General features: G+C 41.4%; 1 protein-coding gene across 4 annotated transcripts in view; it reads left to right on the forward strand.

Annotated features, from left to right (window-relative positions):
• Nucleotides 1–19,878, forward strand: part of PRKCSH (protein kinase C substrate 80K-H) — a 1,389,498-nt gene that overhangs the window by 1,305,734 nt on the left and 63,886 nt on the right. The gene's annotated exons all lie outside the window — the stretch shown is intronic.

Below are 19,878 nucleotides of genomic sequence, written 5' to 3' on the forward strand. Positions count from 1 at the left end.
TGTTGAATTATCGCTTGTGACATAGGCAAATTTACATTTATACAAAAGTAATCAAATTGTATTAAATTAACATTAATAAACATTATACTTCACATATATTGGTATACATCATATAACCTAAGCAACAATCTGATATTGTTAATCCTCGTTCATTCCTTACACATGGGTATCTGTTCTGAGCTCGGAACCGAGCCGGCCATTTTCCAAGCTCGCATCAGCTTCAAACTCTCAAGCTAAACTCTTACCCACAATTCCCCTCTCCCTGTTACCTCAGATTTCGTTTGCCGCGTTGCCATCCGGTCGTGTCAAGCTACTTCTCTTGAGCTAAGTACAGTCAATTGTTGTTTAATTGCTTTACAAATTGCTTTTCTGTCAGAAAAGTTGATATTTTATTGTCTCTTAAACTGCATCGGCCATTCAGTTGGCGCAGACCTTGACCACGTCAGCTCCGAGATCTTCCTCGGAACCGAGGCCTTTATTGTTGACTCCAGTTTTGTTGGTTGCAGCTTCGGCATCGACAACCACTTCGGCACCAATCCCCATGTCAGTGCAGACAGTGACATCGGCATCGATTACTTCGGTGCAGACTACAGTAGTTCAGTCTTTCTCTGCACCGTTGTCCTCTGTGCGGTCAGATGAGACGGGCACTGAGTCTGCCTCTTTTGTGGGCAGGCCTGTTTCTCCCTCAGTCTCTGTGAAGTCCACTAGAAGTCTTTCTGAATATGTGTTGCATCTTGTGGACCAGGCATTCCTGGCCAGAGGTATTCCACACCTCAGGAACTATCCTTCCTTGAGAGGTGATCACCCATCTCCAAAGACACCTTCTTATTCTCCTTCATTGCCTTTGAAGTCCATGGATGTAGTATAGTCTTCCCCTTCTGCGGTTCCCTTTATGGATCTCACTAAGGAACCACAGTTGCCTTCATGGTAGGTAAGTTTTGCTATGACCCAGGATGTCAGCTGTGACACGCATAGCTTGCTGCTCCACAGCCATCCAGGGACTCAGAGTCTTCAGGCTGAGCCACTTAGAGGAGGAGTGCCCCCCTGTCCTAGATATACACTCCTCTCTGGGTGGACCAGCCTTCCAACTGATGGAGAAGACTTTCCCTGCTGCTGGCGATACCGTATTGTCTATACCTCCGCCCTCCTCTGGTACACTGGTTTCACAAGTCGCACCTTGTGGACACCGGGTGCAAGGGCCTCAGGACATATTCCCTCAGGAATCCCCTTTTCCGTTGTCTTCCCTAGCTTCTCCTGCTGAGGAGGTCCACCGGAAAAGATTGTGTAAGAGGAAACACATGGACTCCACAGAGGAGTCCCTCACCGAAGACACAGATTTCGATGAGGGGGAAGGATCCCCTCGGTCATCCTTTGAGGTATCCTTTGGCGGTATTCTTGAAATCCTGAAACAGGGAGGTGACTGGCAGCCCTGTAATCCGACACCTGAGGAATCTGTGTTCCTGCAGGCCTTTCGCGCCCAGCCCCCTACCTCCTGGGTTATTCCACCTGCCGATGAACTTGTCAAGTTCATTGTACAAAGTGCTTGGAAGGCCCCTGATACTGTTGATGCTATTCCCCGGAGGCCAGATAAGATCTTTTCCCCTCCTGCTTCAGATTCCCATTGGTCCAAAGGTCTTCCTGTAGATACTTTGGTGATGGCAGCCGCCGCAACAAAAAAGGATCTGGCAGAAGAAGAAAGCAAGACTGTCCATCCGCCTAATAGAGAGTCCCGGCCCCCGGACAGAATAGAGAAGCGCACTTTTGCTTCAGCGACCTTTGTTATCAGGTCCCTGAATTATATGACACATTTTACCAGGCTGCAAAGGGATCTGGTTTCTGAGCGCTCTGAAACCTTGGCTGGTGCAGTGTCTGATGAGGTCCGTGACAAAGTGGCCTTTCAGCTGGCCATCATTGAGTCTATATTTAACTCCTCTATGCGATTGATATCTCACGCATCAGAAGGAGGAGCTAGAGCGGCGGGTTCAGCTGCGGTCTTGAGACGGCATGCCTGGATGCGCTTGTGCAACTTCGCGGAACCTTTTAAGGCTTCCTTTCTTAATGCCCCCATTGAGCCCTCTTTGTTGTTTTGGCCCAAAGTTAAAAGCACACTGGCCAGATGTGAACAAGATGGTAAGACCCTTTCTGCCATAGGTGTCCGTTATTCTTTCCCTCAACGTGCTTTCTCCCGAAAGCAAAAGAGTGGGAAGATGTGGTTCAAGAAATCTCAGGGTCCTTTTTGTGACACACAGGCCGAGTTCTCCCCAGAAGCAGAGGGGGAAACTCACAGGGAAGATGCTCCTTTCAGGGCAGTGGGGGGACCGTGTAACCAGGGTTCCAGGGATTCTTTCCCTGGTCAATCCTACCAGCACTCCTGAAGAGCAGCCCAAGAAAACCGGGGACTGGAGACCAATTTTGGATCTCAGTGTATTGAACAAGTTTGTGAGAGTACAAAAATTCCGGATGGTCACTATACAGTCTATCCTCCCGCTTTTGGAAAAAGACAATTGGATGTGCTCTATAAATCTTCAAGATGTGTACTGCCACATAAAGGTGGACAGGCCATCAAGAAGATTTCTGCACTTCCGTGCGGGAGCCAGCCCCCAGAGTGTTCACAAAGTGCATGGCAGTTGTCACAGCTCACTTGCGACTTCAAGGATTCTAGGTGTTTCCATACCTAGACGACTGGCTCATTTCCACCCCCACCAGACATCTGCTGGAAAAAGCCCTGGCATACTCTCTCCTCACTGCTCAAAGGCTAGGCATAGCCATAAACTGGCAGAAATCCAATCTCACCCCATCTTAGACGACAGAATTCATAGGGGTTATCTTGGACACAAAAAAAAAAAACGCAGAGCTGCTATTCCAGAGCACAAAATTATAAGGATAAAGCAACAACTGATTCCAATCCTTTCAAGGGAGAAATCCATGGCTCATTCAGTTCTACAGCTGTTGGGTTCCATGGCAGCCTCCATCACCATTGTTCCCCTGGCCAGGTTTCACATGAGGCATCTACAATGGCTACTGCTTACCCAATGGTATCCTTTTCAGCATCCTCTTTTAGCCATGATTTGAGTAACCCACAGGTGCAAACAGGATTTAAATTGGTGGATGACACACAATCTCACAATGGTCCCACCCCTTTCCCCCCCAGCAATCCAAGGCCACAGTGACCATGGACACCGCCCTGATGGGGTGGGGAGGGCTATGTCAGGGACAGACAGTCCAAGACACTTGGTCCCAACTGGAGGCCCATCTGCATATAAAAGTTCTAGAGTTGAGGGCGGTGCTTTTGGCGTTGCAAGCATTCCACCCCCTGCTACCGTCTGGGACAATTGTGATTCAATCAGACATTATGGCGGTAGTCTGGTACATCAACAAGGAAGGTGGAACCAAATCTTACCCCCTTTATCGAGAGGCCATGAGGATATGGCAATGGGCGATGGCTACCAACCGTTTTCTTTCTTCTAGCAACGCACATTCCCGGGACTTCCAGCTTGATAGCAGACAGACTCAGCAGGTGCTTTCTGCAACCTCATGAGTGGTCCCTGAATCCCTTGATAGCAGCAGAGATCTTCCACCGCTGGGGCCGTCCTTGCTGCGACCTCTCTGCATCCCCGACCAACTACAAATGCAGCAACTACTTCGCCCTGATTCCCCCTCCGAGACAGTCACCCAGGGACGCTCTAGTCCACGATTGGCCCTCTGGTCTTCTTTATGCATTTCCGCCCTTTCCTCTCATTCCCCAGTTTCTGAAGAAAGCCTGGCGGTTGAAGAGCAAGGTAATCCTCATAGCACCATTTTGGCCACGACAGATTTGGTTCCCATTCCTTTGGCCTCACCTACTACATCAACCATGGATTCTCCATCCAATCCCAGAGTTGATCTTACACCCACAGAACCTGATTCATCCCAACCTGAACAGCCTGAAGCTAACGGCTTGGCTACTCAGATTCCCTTGATTGCCAGACAGAATGTTCTTTCTTTACCAGTACGTGATATTCTCATTGCTTCTCATAAGTCTTCACCTAGAATTACTTGTCTGAGCAATTGGAAAAGATTTACCTGTTGGATGAAAGATAAACAAGTAGACCCCTTTTCAGCACTGATGTCGATAATACTAGACTATCTAGCCGACCTTTTTCAATCGGGTCTATTGGCCTCTACCATTAAAGTTCATTTGGCTGCAATTTCTAATTTTCATGAGGGTGTCCAAGATTCCTCTCTCATGTCCCATAAATTGTGCAAGACCTTCATAAAAGGTGTGAATCATCTGAAGCCACCTTTTAGAGAACCTATTCAACCATGGGGATTTATCATTAGTTCTACAAGCTCTGATAATGGCACCTTTTGAACCAGCCTCTTCTTGCGACCTCAAGTATTTGTCATGGAAAACCTTGCTTTTGTCGCTATTACTTTTGCCAGACGTATTTCTGAGCTTCAAGCTTTATGTATCAAGAGTCCATACTTGATTTTTCATAGAGATAGAGTATCTCTGAGAACTAATCTGTCATTTCTGCCTAAAGTGATCTCTGAAATGTCCATTGATCAAGCCATTGAATTGCCAGTTTTCTTTCCCAACCATTCAAACAGAGGAGAGTATTGCCTACATAACCTAGATATACACAGGCAAATCAGTTTTTACTTAAACAGGACTAAACCCTTTCGTAAATCTGACTAGTTATTTTTGGCCTTTTCTGGATCTAGATTAGGATCGGCTGTTGCTAAGGTCACATTAACTAGATGGATGAAGGACTGTGTGACCTTTATTTACACACAGCGTAATATCTCGTTGCCTACTACCATGAAAGCTCATTCAACAAGGTCGGTGACAACTTCTGCTACCTTCCATGCCAGAGCTTCTTTACATGACATCTGTGCAGCTGCAACTTGGGCTACGCCTCATACCTTCATCAATCATTACAAATTGGATTTGGCCTCCAGGGGAAGAGCATCTTTCGGTTCTATGGTGCTCAGGAATGTCCTTCCATGAGAGCCTCCCAAGAATAGAGGTAGCTGGGGACTCTATCCCATGCATAAGGAATGAACAAGGATTAATAATATCCGATAAAGAAGTTATGTCTTACCACAATGTTCCATCTGTATTGTTGATCCTCATTCAGTCATTACGAGCCTCCCTCCTTCCCTCTCCTGTGGTTTCTAGTGGATCTCACCATCCAGTTCTCTTAGATTATTTGACCAGAGGTAGCCTCTACCTTCTTTAACTTGCAAACTCAATCTGAGGTAACAGGGAGAGGGGAATTGTGGGTAAGAGTTTAGCTCGAGAGTTTGAAGCTGATGCGATATTGGAAAATGGCTGGCTCGGTTCCCATGTGTAATGACTGAACGAGGATCAACAATACAGATGGAACGTTATGGTAAGACATAACTTCTTTTTACATACTTTCATTCCTTCGCCGCCTCCTGGACATTATTCTGCATGTATTGCTTCCACAAAGTATTTGGGATTTTGATCCTGCACGAAGCAGATTGTTTGCTTTGTTGTAGAGCAGTTCATGAGCCTTTTCCATGTTACCCCAGTCAGCTGCCCATATCTGTAAAGAGAGGCAGACAACTAAAGTGGTTGAGGAGCAATCATTCCCAATCATAATGACATTTTTGTGTAGTTACATACATTGTCCTTTATGCTTTCTTGAATGTTAGCATTACCTTGTAGTTTCTAATTGGATTGGAAATGTTTCATGCTATACTGAAACACTAGTGTTTTGTCTGTCATACAACTAATTTGTGCAAAACATTTGTTGAAGTTAGTTGTACTAAAAGTATATTGTGGAATTTTGGATAAAACTCTGCTAAATTATTTTAGTTTGCTGGCTAACTGTTTTCTGAGGGGACTAAACTAATGTACAGTTGGTTAAAGTATAAATGTTTAGATTATGCTTTGCTTATAGGTGGGTACTTGGCTAACGTCCCAAGAGCCCTTACAAAGCCTAGCTTTATTTATCCTGAGTTGCCCCAATTGTCTGTAGTAAAGTGAGTTAAGTTTGCATAGGTGTAAGGTCTGTGGTGCATCACCCTAGGAGTGAATTTGTGGTCACCCATCCATTGATATAGGTTGCATTTGAAGAGGGTCAGGGAGGGCCTTTGTTTCACATGAATTGGAAGTTTGCTTCAGAGAAGTGGCAGTCTCTGGTAGATGCATCTATCTCTCCAGCACGACCTCTTCATCAGAGGCTAGGCTCATTACAGCCGAGTGACGTCTCCAGGTGTTTCTGCAGTTACCTCCTACTGCGCCTCTAGGCGTCAGATATTGCCTGTTCATGTTTGTATTAATTCCAAAACCATGCTACATACAAGGTATCAGAATATTTTATCTTGAAGCATACATGATGGCAAACACAACTGTATTGATATGACCTCTGTCAATTTCAATTCATGTTTGTTAGAACTGTAAGGTGATGACTTCATTTTTTAAAGGCTGAAGCCACACCCACTGGGAGTTAAAGGTACACACTCAGAAGAGCTGTACTGGAGGGAATGAGTTAAGATCCGTGGAACAAGTGACTCTCTTGCAATTTGATTTATGGATGTGTAACATTTCCATCAGAGCCATATCAGAGACTGCCTTGTAAGACAGTCACAGGTCACCCGTTAGCAACCTGTAGGAGACAGAATACAGTGAAAGGGCTTTCAGTCTTTCCATGTAAGACTTTTGTGTACCATGTAAATTCTTGGTGAGACACCTCTGTGGTCTTTCCAGTTGTTGCAAGTGTCTGGTGAGGTCCATGCAGTAGGGAGCATTGTACTCGATTACTGGTCTGATAACTGGTAAGGTACATGCAGAAGGGAGCATTGTACTCCATTACTGGTCTAATGAGGGCCGTGTGTAGTGGAATTAAAACAGCCTTGGAGCTAGATGCTATGCCTTTACTTCTAAGATGTGCCACGTAGAAAGATTTTCTTACTAATGTTGAATGCATGGTGGTCAAAGTTCAGATTGCTATCAACCACAGTACCCAGGTTACATACTGCTGGGTCTACACTTGGGGGGGGGGGTGCTGTCTATAATGTGATTAGCAGGGATGTCAGTGTTCCCAAATGGAATAATAATGCATTTTTTGCATTTAGCTTTAATCTGTGGCTTTGGCACCAGTCATTTGTCTGCATTAGCCCTGTCTGTAGTATATTAACATTGTTGGAGAATTCAATGATTGCTCCTAGTTTGCAGTAGTAAGTGAACTTGGTCCTCCACAGGCTGTCCAGGTTTGCCTGGACTTCTGAGAAATAGATCCCAAACAATAAAGGACCCAGCACAGAATCCTGTGGCATGCCACTGATTTTTTTTCTTTTGCTAGAGGTGAAGACAGACACTTTTGACAGTGTGTGCCCTGTCAGTGAGCCAGTTGGCTACCCGATTGGTAAAGTAGGGGTTAATTCCCTCTTGGGAGAGTTTCTCTATAATACCTGAGTGGGGGATTGTCAAATGCATTGGCTAGGTCAAGATGAGCAGTGTGCACTGTCTTCCCTTGTCCAGGGCCTTGGTGACTTTCTCAGAGAAGTCAACCATGTTTAACGGGCATGCTCTACCTTTAACGAAGTTGAACTGGTTTGGGTCCAGAGTTTGAAGAGTCCCTATGTCCTTTTTAATAAGGTCCATAATGACTGTTTCCATGGCCTTGCAGATGAGGCTTGTCAAGCTTATTGGCCTATAATTCTCAGGGTCAGTTGATGGTCCCCCTTTGTACAAAGGGATTACTGTTGCTGTCCTCCATTCTGCTAGAACAGGTTGTGGTTAAACAGGGATCTGAGTGGGTCTGCTAGGTCATGTTTTAAATTGTTTAAAGGGCAACCTCTGGTGTTGTTTGGTCCCATTGATGCAGTATCTTTGGCCTTGGAGAGCACTGACATGAATCATTATCTTGAGGTAATAGGCTGAGGAACGGTGGCAGGTATACTTTGGGGAATGACTGGAGGTGATGAGGTCACCAAATCTGTCAGCTAGCTGGCTTGGCTATTACCTCTGGGTTAGTATGGGTGGTGCCATACGCAACCAGTTCATCGCATAGCTAGGTATTCCCTTTTAGATTTCAGATGTAGCTAAAGAATACCTCGTGATTTTCCTCCGCTAGGAGGCCTATTTTTGCTTGACTAGGTTAGTCCTACTAAGCCAGTCTCCTCTTTAGAGGAACTAGTCTCTAGGAGACTCTGTGGTATTTATACTGACCAGGGAAAATTAGGAGAAAGGAAGAGCCTACATGAGCCCAAAAGCAGAGGCTGGATAAGGTGGTTAAGGCATATTATGATGAGGCTAGCCTAACATCAACAAAGACGGTGAGAGCAGCAGACATGAGCTAGCAAAAAGGATCGATAAGGGAGACACATTTTTTACATGTGTATCACAAACCGACCTGACCAAGCTAGATAGTAATGAGATTACAGAAAACTGGGGGAAAAATATGAATAGTTTGCTTCAGTCTTTAGAGATGGACAAGGAGATGGTGCTATGTTGAGAAGAAAGCAAGACAGAATAGGAAAAACAGTGGGCATAAACCAGGGTAGTGAAAGGAGATGGAAATAACTGTGCTGCCTTTAGAGAGAATAAAGTACTGGAACCAGATAGTCTGCCTTTCAGCGTTCTTAAATATTTGGCCAGTATCCAGGCAGACTCTGATGGAAATCTTCAGCAGACCATTGGCTAGTGCAAAAATGTCTGATGGCTGAAAGACTGCTAATATGGTACCTTGTGCAAGGGAGACAGTAGAAAAAAAACAAGCAACTGCAGACCTATAAGCTTAATATTAGTGGCAGTAAAAGTATTGGCAGTAAGTCTTGGAGAAAGTCCTAAGGGGGAAGGTTGAGCATTTCTAAAGACCAGTACTACCCAGGACAGCAACTAAAATGGGTGTCAATGGAAATGAGCAGCTTGCCAGTTTTATGGATTGGGTTATGGGTTGAAGTTGGCAAGACAGTACCAGTAAATGTGGTCTGCTTGGACGTTGGTAAGGTATTTGACTCAGTATTACGTAGGATGCTGATAAGAAAACTGAAGATGTTGGCAGTAGAACCAAGAATGGTAACAGAGTTGCTGTGTGGTTGAATGGTAGGGGTACAGGGGATTCTGGTGAAAAGGGCAGTGTTGGAAATTGTGATTAGCAGAATGTCACACCACTTTCTTCTGGGGTCATTACTCCTTTAAGCCTACTTCTTCACAGCCTGTAAAGCATTTTATAGAGGAACATATCTGTGGTTATTACATCAGCTGAATGGCTTTATCCTAATTTTAGTGCTTATTTGTATAGAACCAACTTCAGGTCTTAAGTGGAAATGGTCAATAAAGATGCACAGCCAGCCAATTAATTTCTTTGTTTTCCTTTTGACCTAATAAAAGGCAGTGATATCCTTTACTATTTCTTCTTTGTTTGCCAAAAGGCTAGGAGCAAAGATTCCTTCCCATACAATATAGACTCAAATAGCTTTCGTAGTGTATCATTTGTTGCACCACTTTTCCAGCCATAAATTAGCAAATTTAATTGTGTGACTGCTGTCTGTTGTAGATTTATATGCCAAATTACATCAAGCCATATTTTCAAAAATATATATTCTAGTTATAGCACTATAATATCTCATAGACACACTAGCAGAATGTTCTCCAAGAAATCTTTTTTCCATATTTCTCTGCCTTGCTGTCTGATAAGTAAAATAATATAGTAGTTCAACTATATCGAGCAAAATCTCTAATATCAAGGACCTTCCTTGAATGGGTCCTTTGCTGAATGTGTCCTTTCTACCAGTTTGAATCTGGCAAATTTCTCACATTCTGGAATAGCTAATCACTTGTTCCAGCCTACCATGACATCACATGTTGGATATATAAACTTTTGTTCCCTGGTGCACCAAGTATTGTTTTTAGCATCTTCTACAGCTCATTTCCAAATCCTTGCTATCAATAGTTAAGTTTATGAATTTGCTGGCCTTATGGATTAGATTCCCTGTCAGCAGATGTGTTGGCATTGCCTCTACTACATTAGGAGGGAGCACATCAGACATTACAAGTTGCAAAGGTTCAACCCTGCCACTTGATGCTTGGGAGAAAAGTATTTTTACTCAAAAAGATGGTAACAAGTAAGAGTTCATTGTCAAGGACTGTTGGAATGGTTTTCGATGCAGCGACATGCAAAGGTCAGAGGATCTCTGTAAGGAAAGAAACCTGGAGGTTAGGAGTGAGCTGTTGCCTTCTTGCAAGATTTTCAGATGTGGTCTTCTAGTTGTCTTGTGCTGAGTTTGCCGTCAGTAAAGCAGACTTTGTTCTGCATCAGTCATCCACTTTAGTGGAAGAAGCAGGAACTAGAGAAGGCATACCCTGACTCTCTCACCCTGGGTAGATTTTTTGGTGTTAATCTCTGCCAAACCCTTGGCTGATGGCTTGAAAATAACCAGCCTCATCCTACAGAGTGCCTTTTGAGCCACACACAGTCCACAGATCAGAGGATCTAGAATTTGTGTTCTCCTTCTGAGACCCCCCCCCCCCCAAGCCCTTCAGCAGTGACAAAAATCCCCTTGTGTGGGACTAGGGCTCCCAGCTCAGGGCCCAGACATTAAGTGTCTTTTATATGTATGTCTGGTGGGAGCTTTAGCCATTAGTGGGAGGTGTATTCCATAATCCTGGAAGGTACTTCATAATGATTGTTATTTTTTTGTATTGATATTTATTTCTTGCATGAGGTTTCCTACTCTAGTGTTAGCTCCCCAGTAGTGTGTTCCAAATGCAGACTTTCAAACAGAACTAGATCAGACTTTGCCGTACAGACTTGGCAGGGGTCACCTCTAGTAACCTAGAAGAAACAGAATAAGACTGCTCCCAAAGCTTTCTGAATAGTTAAGTTTTCCATCCCTGTACTTTTTGTAGCAAAGAATCATTGTGCCTTTGAGTTCTAGGAGTTTGCTTTGAAATGCAGTGTTGTATTCAGTAATGGGACGAATCAAGAAGGTATAAAGTGGTACTATCTGGAATGACAAAGCATGTACTTTTGGATTGTTTTAACAACAGATTATTTTCCTAGTTTTGGTAGATGCATGAGTCTCGTGATAAATTTATTGAAATTAAAGCAAAACTGTGGCTAGGTCAGTTGGCTAGTACTTCATGCAGTCCCAAGTGGCATCCCCCAATCTGAACTTGAGGACCTTCTATAACTGTAGCAAGGAGCTTAACTTCCTTCCTTACAGTCACAGTAAGAAACATACACACAAACATTTGGTATGTGTGGTACACAGGGATAAAGCCCTCACTCTGACCAAGACAACCCAAGATCATTTAGCAGCTAGGAAAGCTGGAAGAGCAGGGCCAAGTAGGACAAGATGTCTACAGCGTATGTCAGCACACTCGCCTTGTGGTAGGGTTGTGATGGTTGTTTCCACTGTAGTGACCTGGCACTCTGAAGAGCAGTGTAGATGAGTCTCCCTGAGAGCCACCTACAAGGGGTGTATGTGTTAGGGTCTGCCCAAGTCATTAATTGTGGCTGTTGCAGGGAGCATGTCAAGAAGCAGACATGACACTGTATCTAGGCATTGGTAGTTCTGTCTTGGTGATGTGGAAGCCCATGTCACCACCAGGTAGTTGAGTGTATGGCATACAGGAAAAAACGCCTTAGTGGTTTCCAGTGTGACATCTTCACAATTGGTTCTCACCTCACAGCAAACACATGGGCTGCAGATGGGTCTTAACCCAGTAGTAGTAAATGGGACAATTGATCACTGGGGCAGATGTTCGAGAGCCTGTGGTGATGCAACCCCCCCCCCCAAATTACTAGCATTTGAATGTTGTAATTTAAGAAGCCATATCTGCTACTGTTCCTTAAATAAATACCGTTGCTGCTTTTGCTCATATTTGGCATCTCTTCTGAGGAGCTGATGCTGCCCTCTTCTCCCAACAGTATGCAGCCATGGCAGCCACTCCTTTGCCCTGTCCTACCTTCGGTGCTGCTTTAAAGTGAGGTCATTACTGCTGCACCAGAATTATATTTTGTAGACTATCTTGGACAATGTCAGCATCTTTTATTGAAGTAATTGTTACCCATTTTGCAGTCATCAGCATATCTGGTAATCCATTGCCCATTTTGTTCGTTTCTGAAAAGAGTGGTTCAAAAGTAAATGGCCTCCGTACCGAGCTCCATAGGATGATGATCAAGAAAGGCAGGATTTCAGGTCACTAACAAGAGAAAGTTGTCTTACTTCTGGGCTAAGAAGTCATTGTGGCTGGGTTGACTTCCAGTTAGGACCTGGAGCTTTTGAAGTAGATCCTATCAACTAGCTTAGTCTCAGTTCATTGACCCCTTAGCTTCCCTGTGCCTTTAAGAAACATCAGTTTTCCATCCGAGTGGAGTGGTGCTTTGCATTGCCGCATTTTGTCAGCTTACAGGTGGTCCTTGCCTGTCCGTGGCACCAGTATAATTTAGGCCTCGGTTGTTCGTAATGGCTGCTGTGTACTCACAATGACATTGTGGAGTCGAGGATTTTGGCCCAGTACTGGCTGGCCAAGAACTTCCTTAAAGGAGTGTAGGTTTCAGGTTTATGTCTGTCACAAAGTATTACTGCAAACTAGCCCCCTTCTTAGGCAGGACTGTCAGATAAAGTGAAGATACTAGCTGCTGTTTGAGCTTGCTAGTTTAACAGAGCTGAATTTTATTTCTTAGAAGACTCTTCTTAATGGCCATCACCTCTGCATGTAGGATCATGGACAGGACCTAGCGCATAGAGAATCATATCCGTTTTTTGAGAAAAACTGAATCGGGTGTGCCTTGGGTCTAAACCAGTCAAGTTCCCTCTAGAAGAAGGTTGCTTTGTTGTCCCTGTATTCTTTGGTACAGAAGAAACCAGAGAGTAAAGAGCATTTCAAAACTTGGATGCCCACCAGCAGATCAGGGGTTATGTAAATTGTTACTTGTCTTTAGAAAGACTATCTCCATTTCCTTACCTCCAAGAAAGGAAAGGATTGTGATTTTTCAAGCAGACACTTTCCATGTGGACTTGACAGCTGCATTCTCTCTTGCTTTGCGGTGCCTAACTGCCTGTGGATAAATGTTGCAGTCAAAGCTCATGACATTAGATGGGCAGCTGTCTCCAGTGCTAATTTAAGTGTTCACATTGCACACCTTCATATAGTGGTGACATGTTTATGTGCACACCTTCACAGAGCATTATTGTGTTGAACAGAACTCTAGGACTCGGGATTCCTTTGGTATTATTGTAGTTCATTTGCAGCCTTCTGAACTGGCCTCCAGCTCTTTCCAAATTGGTGAATAGTGCTTTGGTGTTCAGCCTAACCAAAAACATATCACAGATGCATTCTTACTACACTTCTTGATATAGAAGATGGCTACACTTCTTGAAATAGAAGATGGCTATCTGTTCAGTTATTGAAAGCCCTCTGGAATGCCATCTCTCTTACCTTTTGTCAGTGGGTAGGCCTGTGATTTGCAGGAAGGTGCTCACTAGTCATTAGGGGTAGACAGACATAGTTATGTTTGTTGCCAGTAACATCATGGCATATGTCAGAATGGGTGTTTGCCCCAGGTGTGAGATCTGCCAGAAGTTTGTCAAATTCCACTTAGTTCCAAGAATAAAATCAACAAAGGCACATTAAGGGAAGAGTCCTTTCCCTAGACCAACTGATATAATAAGAACTTCTGTGTTTTATGATTGCAGCAGCTATTGGAAGTTCTCACAATCTGGTCATGGTTGCATTTCTTATATGCCTGTAATTTGAAGCATAGTTAATTGGCTCATACGGTTTTTAGTTTACTTACAGGTAACTGCAAATTGTGACATTGGAAAGGTATTAAAATAAGCAGTCAGTCCTTCAGATGAACACTAAGTCAAGGTCTCATTTGCCTGAATTGACATTAACTCGTGTGAATATAAAGGATCTTGTGGCACTGTGGAAAAAGAGTAGGGTTTTTTTTTTATTTTGTGAATGCCTTTATATTATAGATTTACATATTTACATATTAACACTGTTTGCAAATATTTACATGTCTTCATACATTTACTTTACATTTTCAAGTATTTCCCTACCACTCTTTAACCCACAGCCAAAACCATCTTTTCTAATATCTTTGCCAATGTCCCATCTCCCATTATATTTAATTTAATTGAATCTTTCATTCCATATTGTCCATGCAACATAAAAAATAATTCAGTTTCTGTCCATCAGCTTTACTTGTCTACATGCTCCATAATGACTACATTCTATCATGTCCATGTTTAACTGTTCATAATTTAAATACTTTTTAACCATAACATGTTTTCATATTTCTACCCATAACTTCTTAATTCTGTCACATTTCAAAAAACACCTTCACTAGTTTCTAATTCTCCACACTTATTACAAATTGTGTCTTGTTTTCTCTTATACTACAGGCAGATTGCATATGGACAATCTCCACAAAAAATCATCACATTCCTTTATTTTTTTGTAATTTTCATATCTACTTAATATAGCTTTTTTCTTAATCATTTCAAGATCTTTCCACGGGTCAACAAAATAAGTTTTTCATTACATTAGTATACCATTCCTTCCTGTTCTTTTCTATTATATTCCTTTTTATTTTCCATAATACAATTTTTATTTTGATATTTTTATTTCATCATTATTAATCCTTTTACTTCTCTTAACTTCCATTCCTTCCCATACGTCTTTATAATACATAATTTATATCAATTTTTTTCTTCCTGCATAATACTTTTTAATACTTTGTATACACTTAAAGGTGGTGCATGCACAATATGATTAATTAAACGTAGGCCCCCTTGGTCTTCTTTCATATACAGTGTTCCTCTTTTAACTGGGTGCAGTCTAGAAAGCCAAATAAATGAAAATTAACGTCATTAGTTCTTTTTCATATTTTGCAGGTATCATATAAATGTTTGCCATATACATTATTTTACCTAATATCATACTGTCAATTAAATATGCTTTCTTTCTGTATGAAAGCCTATATGTTTTCCAAAACAAACATTTCCTTTACTTTCATTACGTTGTCCCATTGTTCCTGTTTGTATTCATTTTTTTCCCAAATTTCACTCCCAACACCTCTGTATATTTGTCATTATATTCAACACCTCCTATTTCCCCATTAAAACCAAATCCTTTACTTTTTTCTTTATATTTAGTCCAATTTTCCTAAATATTACACCTTTTACTCTTTCCATCCATAGTGTATGCTTTGTAATTATTACAGTATCATCTACATATGTATACATTATTAACATTTGTACATTTACCATGTTATAACCTCCATTTCTTAATATTTTGTTAATTTCAATCACTGAAAAATTAAACTGTTCCACTTTCTGTTTTTATTTCTTCCCCTATCCATCCATTCACATTTAGTTTTACATAATTTTTCTCATAGACAGATTTAATTACCCTTAAAACTGTTTTGCGTATAAAAAATCTCCTGTAAGGATTCGTGTTGTATGTTATCATAGGTTTTACTTACGTCTCGTGTCATTATTTTTGTCTCTACTTCCTTATTACTAATATGTTTGGGAGAAAAGGAAAGGGAAGTTGAGAATTATTATGGATAATTACCTCTATTATTATCATAATAATTCTTGACTTTTTTCCCAAATATATTTTGATCATATACTTTCTCCATCATACATTGTAATCTTTTGGCAATTCTCATAAATATTTTGTAATCTGTGTTATTCAATGTTATCGGCCTCTAGTTTATTTAATCTCTATTCCCTTTTTTAATATAAACTTTATTACCTCAGTACAAACTTCTTTATATTTAATCTCTGTCTCTAGACATTCATTCATCACCTCAATAAACATTACTTTTTGCCTAGCCTCCGTTTCTTTATACATGTTATAATTCGATTCCATCTATTCCTGTTGCAGAGTTCGTCTCTCATAATTTCATTCAGTTCATTTGTATTTATTCTTTCTTCTAACCATTCATTATCTTTTAATTTCTCTCCATCATGCACTTTTCCTGTGTTCACTTCTTTACTAACAAATACATTTAGCACATGTTCTTTAAGTATTTCCTATATTCCTTATTTTTTTTTATTAATTTACCTTCCTTATCTTTTAATTCTTATCTTTCCTTCTTTCATTATCTTGCGCAAATAAGGTGCTGCTACTTTCTTTCATTGTAACAAGTATTTTTGTTTATATAACAGATTATGAATCTTAATGATTCATTTTATATATTTTTATATTTTTCTTCTCACAGCATTTTTTCTTTATATAATACATGTTTGAATATTTCTTGACTTTAACACTTGTCTTTTACTTTCTTTCTTTACTTCTCAATGCATTCTAAGAGTACTTTTTACATTTTTTCTTTATAATGCACCGACCATACCATCCAATTTTCATAGAACTCTTCCATAATTGTATGCTTTTTCCAGAGTACAATAAGTTATTTTCTTTCTACTAAATCTTTTTCATTAATTCTTTTAATTCCTTTTCCTATCTTAATATATTCATTTTCTTGTATTTTAGTCCAATTCAGTATATGATCAGAAAACCTGTTATACTTTATTCCTTTTTAACTTCTAAATTTTTTAAAATTAAAAAAAAAATCTAATTCAGTTTTTCTTGCATGTCCAATGTTTATTTTCCCATAACTATAACTTACTGCTGCGTATAATTTCAGCAGCCATTTTAACATCGCAGTTATTCTTTTTTTCTCATAGGTTACAATTCAAGTCCCCTGCTATTATTATATTCATGTTTACACATATACATAATTAAGTATACTTTTGAATATAGTATGTGTTTTTTTTTGGTAACATATGCATATAAAGCTACAATTCTATATACATAGTTTTCCATCTTATGTCTGACATGGTTATTCTACCTATTTCAACTATAGTAACATCTAATATCTTAATATCTTTTTGACATAATATACATAAGCTAGAGAATGTTTCTTTACCTATATTCAAACAATAGTACCATTCTTCTGTGAAGTCTTTCGTCCTCCAATATTACTTCAGCATCTATTGCAGTGCGCCATTGTATATACTAATTCTTCTTAGTTTTTCAACCTGTTAACATTTAAAGCTAATATTCTCAGCTTTTACATAAAAGTTATAATAATATAATTTCTATCCTTTACCTTTCTTATTTTCCGTAAACATTGTTTTTAAATTTTCTTTTCCTTTCCCTAACTTTTTCCTAATTATTTTTTCCTTTTACTTTGTGCCTTTCAAACTCTTCACTTGTCTCATCTGTTACTTTTTCTTTTTCTTTATCCTTTGTACTTTTATTTATAACATCTACATTGATTTCATTTTGCTGAACTTGTTCTTGCATCACAATTTCTTCTAGCTGTTTCTACTGTATAACTTCATTTTCACCTTCTTGTATGTCTGTTTCACATTCTAACCATGATTGTCCAGTATTACCTCGTTTCTTGCATTTATATTTTTTGCATTATGCCCTGTATTGCCACACAAGTAACATTTTTTCTCATCACGTTCATTAATCAAATTATCATCTTTTCCCAAAAAATAACAAGTCTTTGGTTTCCCTCTGTGTCTAACAAAACCCTTATCAGGTATATATCACTGCTTTCCACAATAACAACAACAGCGCTATCAATGCCCTGGGTTACATCCCCCATGGCACTGCCGTCTCTCCAGGCTGCCTTCGTGCCTGAAATGGAGACAAAAAATGGATGTGCCACCTTCGGTGTCATCCCGCTACGCCAAAGAACAGGGCAAGTTCCCTGTCCAAATTTCCATAGTCACTAAGAATACCATGTCTGGCCTCCCCTAAAAAGAGGCAGCTTGCTTAGTGGGACTAAACCAGTTAATAAAGGATAAGTAATTGAATAATTACAAATGAGCATGATGGTGGTGGGTAGGCCACCTCATATTAAGTCAGACAATGATGTAAGGCTGTGTGGTGTAGGGGGCTAGAGCTCAGCTGCTGGAAGAACTGGATGAGAGAGAGTGGGGGGATGTGACTTACACCAGCTTGCCCTTCGGGGGAGGGGGTTTGAGATGCTTCCTTGCAATTTGGGGCTTGCACAGAAACAGTGGCCATAGACCAGGATATTTGGGTTTGGTGTTCCAAATTGGAGACCGTAGTCTTTAGAAGGGTTGTGTGTTGCAACATAAAACATATCATGGGGAAATTGTAATTTGCACCACATTGATTTTCTTAAAACAGCCACTTGTGGTTGGGGTTAGTGCTTACAAGAAATGAAAAATTTTCCCTATTCAGTATCCTCAATAAAGAGGGTTTCAGCTATGGGAGTGATGCACAGTAGTATCCCAGGTTAAGGGCAATAAACCAATCCATTATCCCACTTGGACAAGGGCTCCCTCCATCAGCAGCCAGCAAGATGGTCAGGTATTGATAGGAGCATAAACCAGACATGGCTGTCTAGAAAATTGCTTGATGATCAGAGAGACAGAAATGTGTGTGTGTGTGTGTGTGTGTATATATATATATATATATATATATATATATATATGTATATATATATATATATATCTATGTATATGTGTGTGTGTGTGTGTGTGTATGTATATATATCTATATCTATGTGTATATATATATATATATATATATATATATATATATATATATATATATGAAATGTGAAGTTAAATCTCGCCGTTTATTCTCACTAATGGGTTTGGAGCTGATCCTCTGCTCCGAAACGGCCGATAGCAAGCTCAAGGTTTGCCAGTAGCTAGAGACCAAGCCCCTTATCCCACAATGCACTGCTGGAATTACCTCAGACCTAGTTTGCCGCGGCAAGAGAGATCTCGGTGATCCAGTTAGCTCGGACCATTTTAGAAACAAGTTGACAGAGACATGGGGATTGCTACAGCAATCTTTTTTCAGAAGTTTTGAGTAGCCATGAGGGTGCTAGTACGTCCTCCAAATCCTCAAAATCCAAGTTTTCAGATAAGGTCTCAAAAAAGGCTAAGATTTCAGGAGGAGTGTCATCGGTTCCACAGTCATCGGAACAGAGTGTACCTTTGATTTGGGGCCAGCTCTCAGTATTGGAGCCGGTCTCAGAAGTTCCTTCTTCACCTCTGCTCCAGTCAGTACCTTCGGTGCATTCAGCCAAGTCTTCAGTCAACCTTTCAGATTTGGACATGGATCGGCTAGTGCAGAAGCTTTTACAGGCACCAGGACTTGACAAATTGTTGTCGGCCCCGACCAGCTCGTCGGTACCAAAGACCATGGAACCGGACTTTGTCTGCTCCTCCTAGCCGTACTGGACTCTTGGAGCCGAAGGAAATTGAACCGATGGTGGTCGAACCCTTGGAGCCGATAACCGCACCGGTGTTATCGGCTCCATCTACTCGGATGTCCTCAGCGCCGACAGAGGAGGGAAATTGAACCGATGGTGGTCGAACCCTTGGAGCCGATAACCGCACCGGTGTTATCGGCTCCATCTACTCGGATGTCCTCAGCGCCGACAGAGGACTCTAGGAGCTGACGCTCTCCCGCTAGGTCTGGGGAGGATAGTCGCACTGACTTGTCGGTGCTGACTCTTCCTCTCGGGGCTTCAGCTCGGATGAGCTCGGCTCCTACCTCGGGCTCAGAGCCCAGGGTTTTGGTGCGGGAGGATCGTCGGTACTCTCGGGTCCGTCCACTCCTTCTCGTTGGAGCCATGGTGCCTTCAATGCTATGAGCAGAGTTTTGTCTCCAAAGACAAAGTCCGCATCGGTTCAGCTTTCCCTCTCCCCTCAAGCTCCTGTGTCTGCTTTTTCATCTACCAATCCCTCTAAGCGTAGAAAACCCGAGCCTCAAGTACCCCCACAGGGCGTCCCCTGCTCTTCTGAGACTTCCCCAGATCCCCCCACTGAGGAGGGTCCCAGGAAGAGACTGTGCAAGAGGAGACACTTAGACTCCCCACAGGAGTCTTCTGAGGGCTTTTT

This window comes from Protopterus annectens, chromosome 9.part0 (genome assembly GCF_019279795.1).
Source record: "Protopterus annectens isolate FY-2018-M chromosome 9.part0, PAN1.0, whole genome shotgun sequence".
In the NCBI taxonomy this organism is placed as follows: domain Eukaryota; kingdom Metazoa; phylum Chordata; order Ceratodontiformes; family Protopteridae; genus Protopterus; species Protopterus annectens.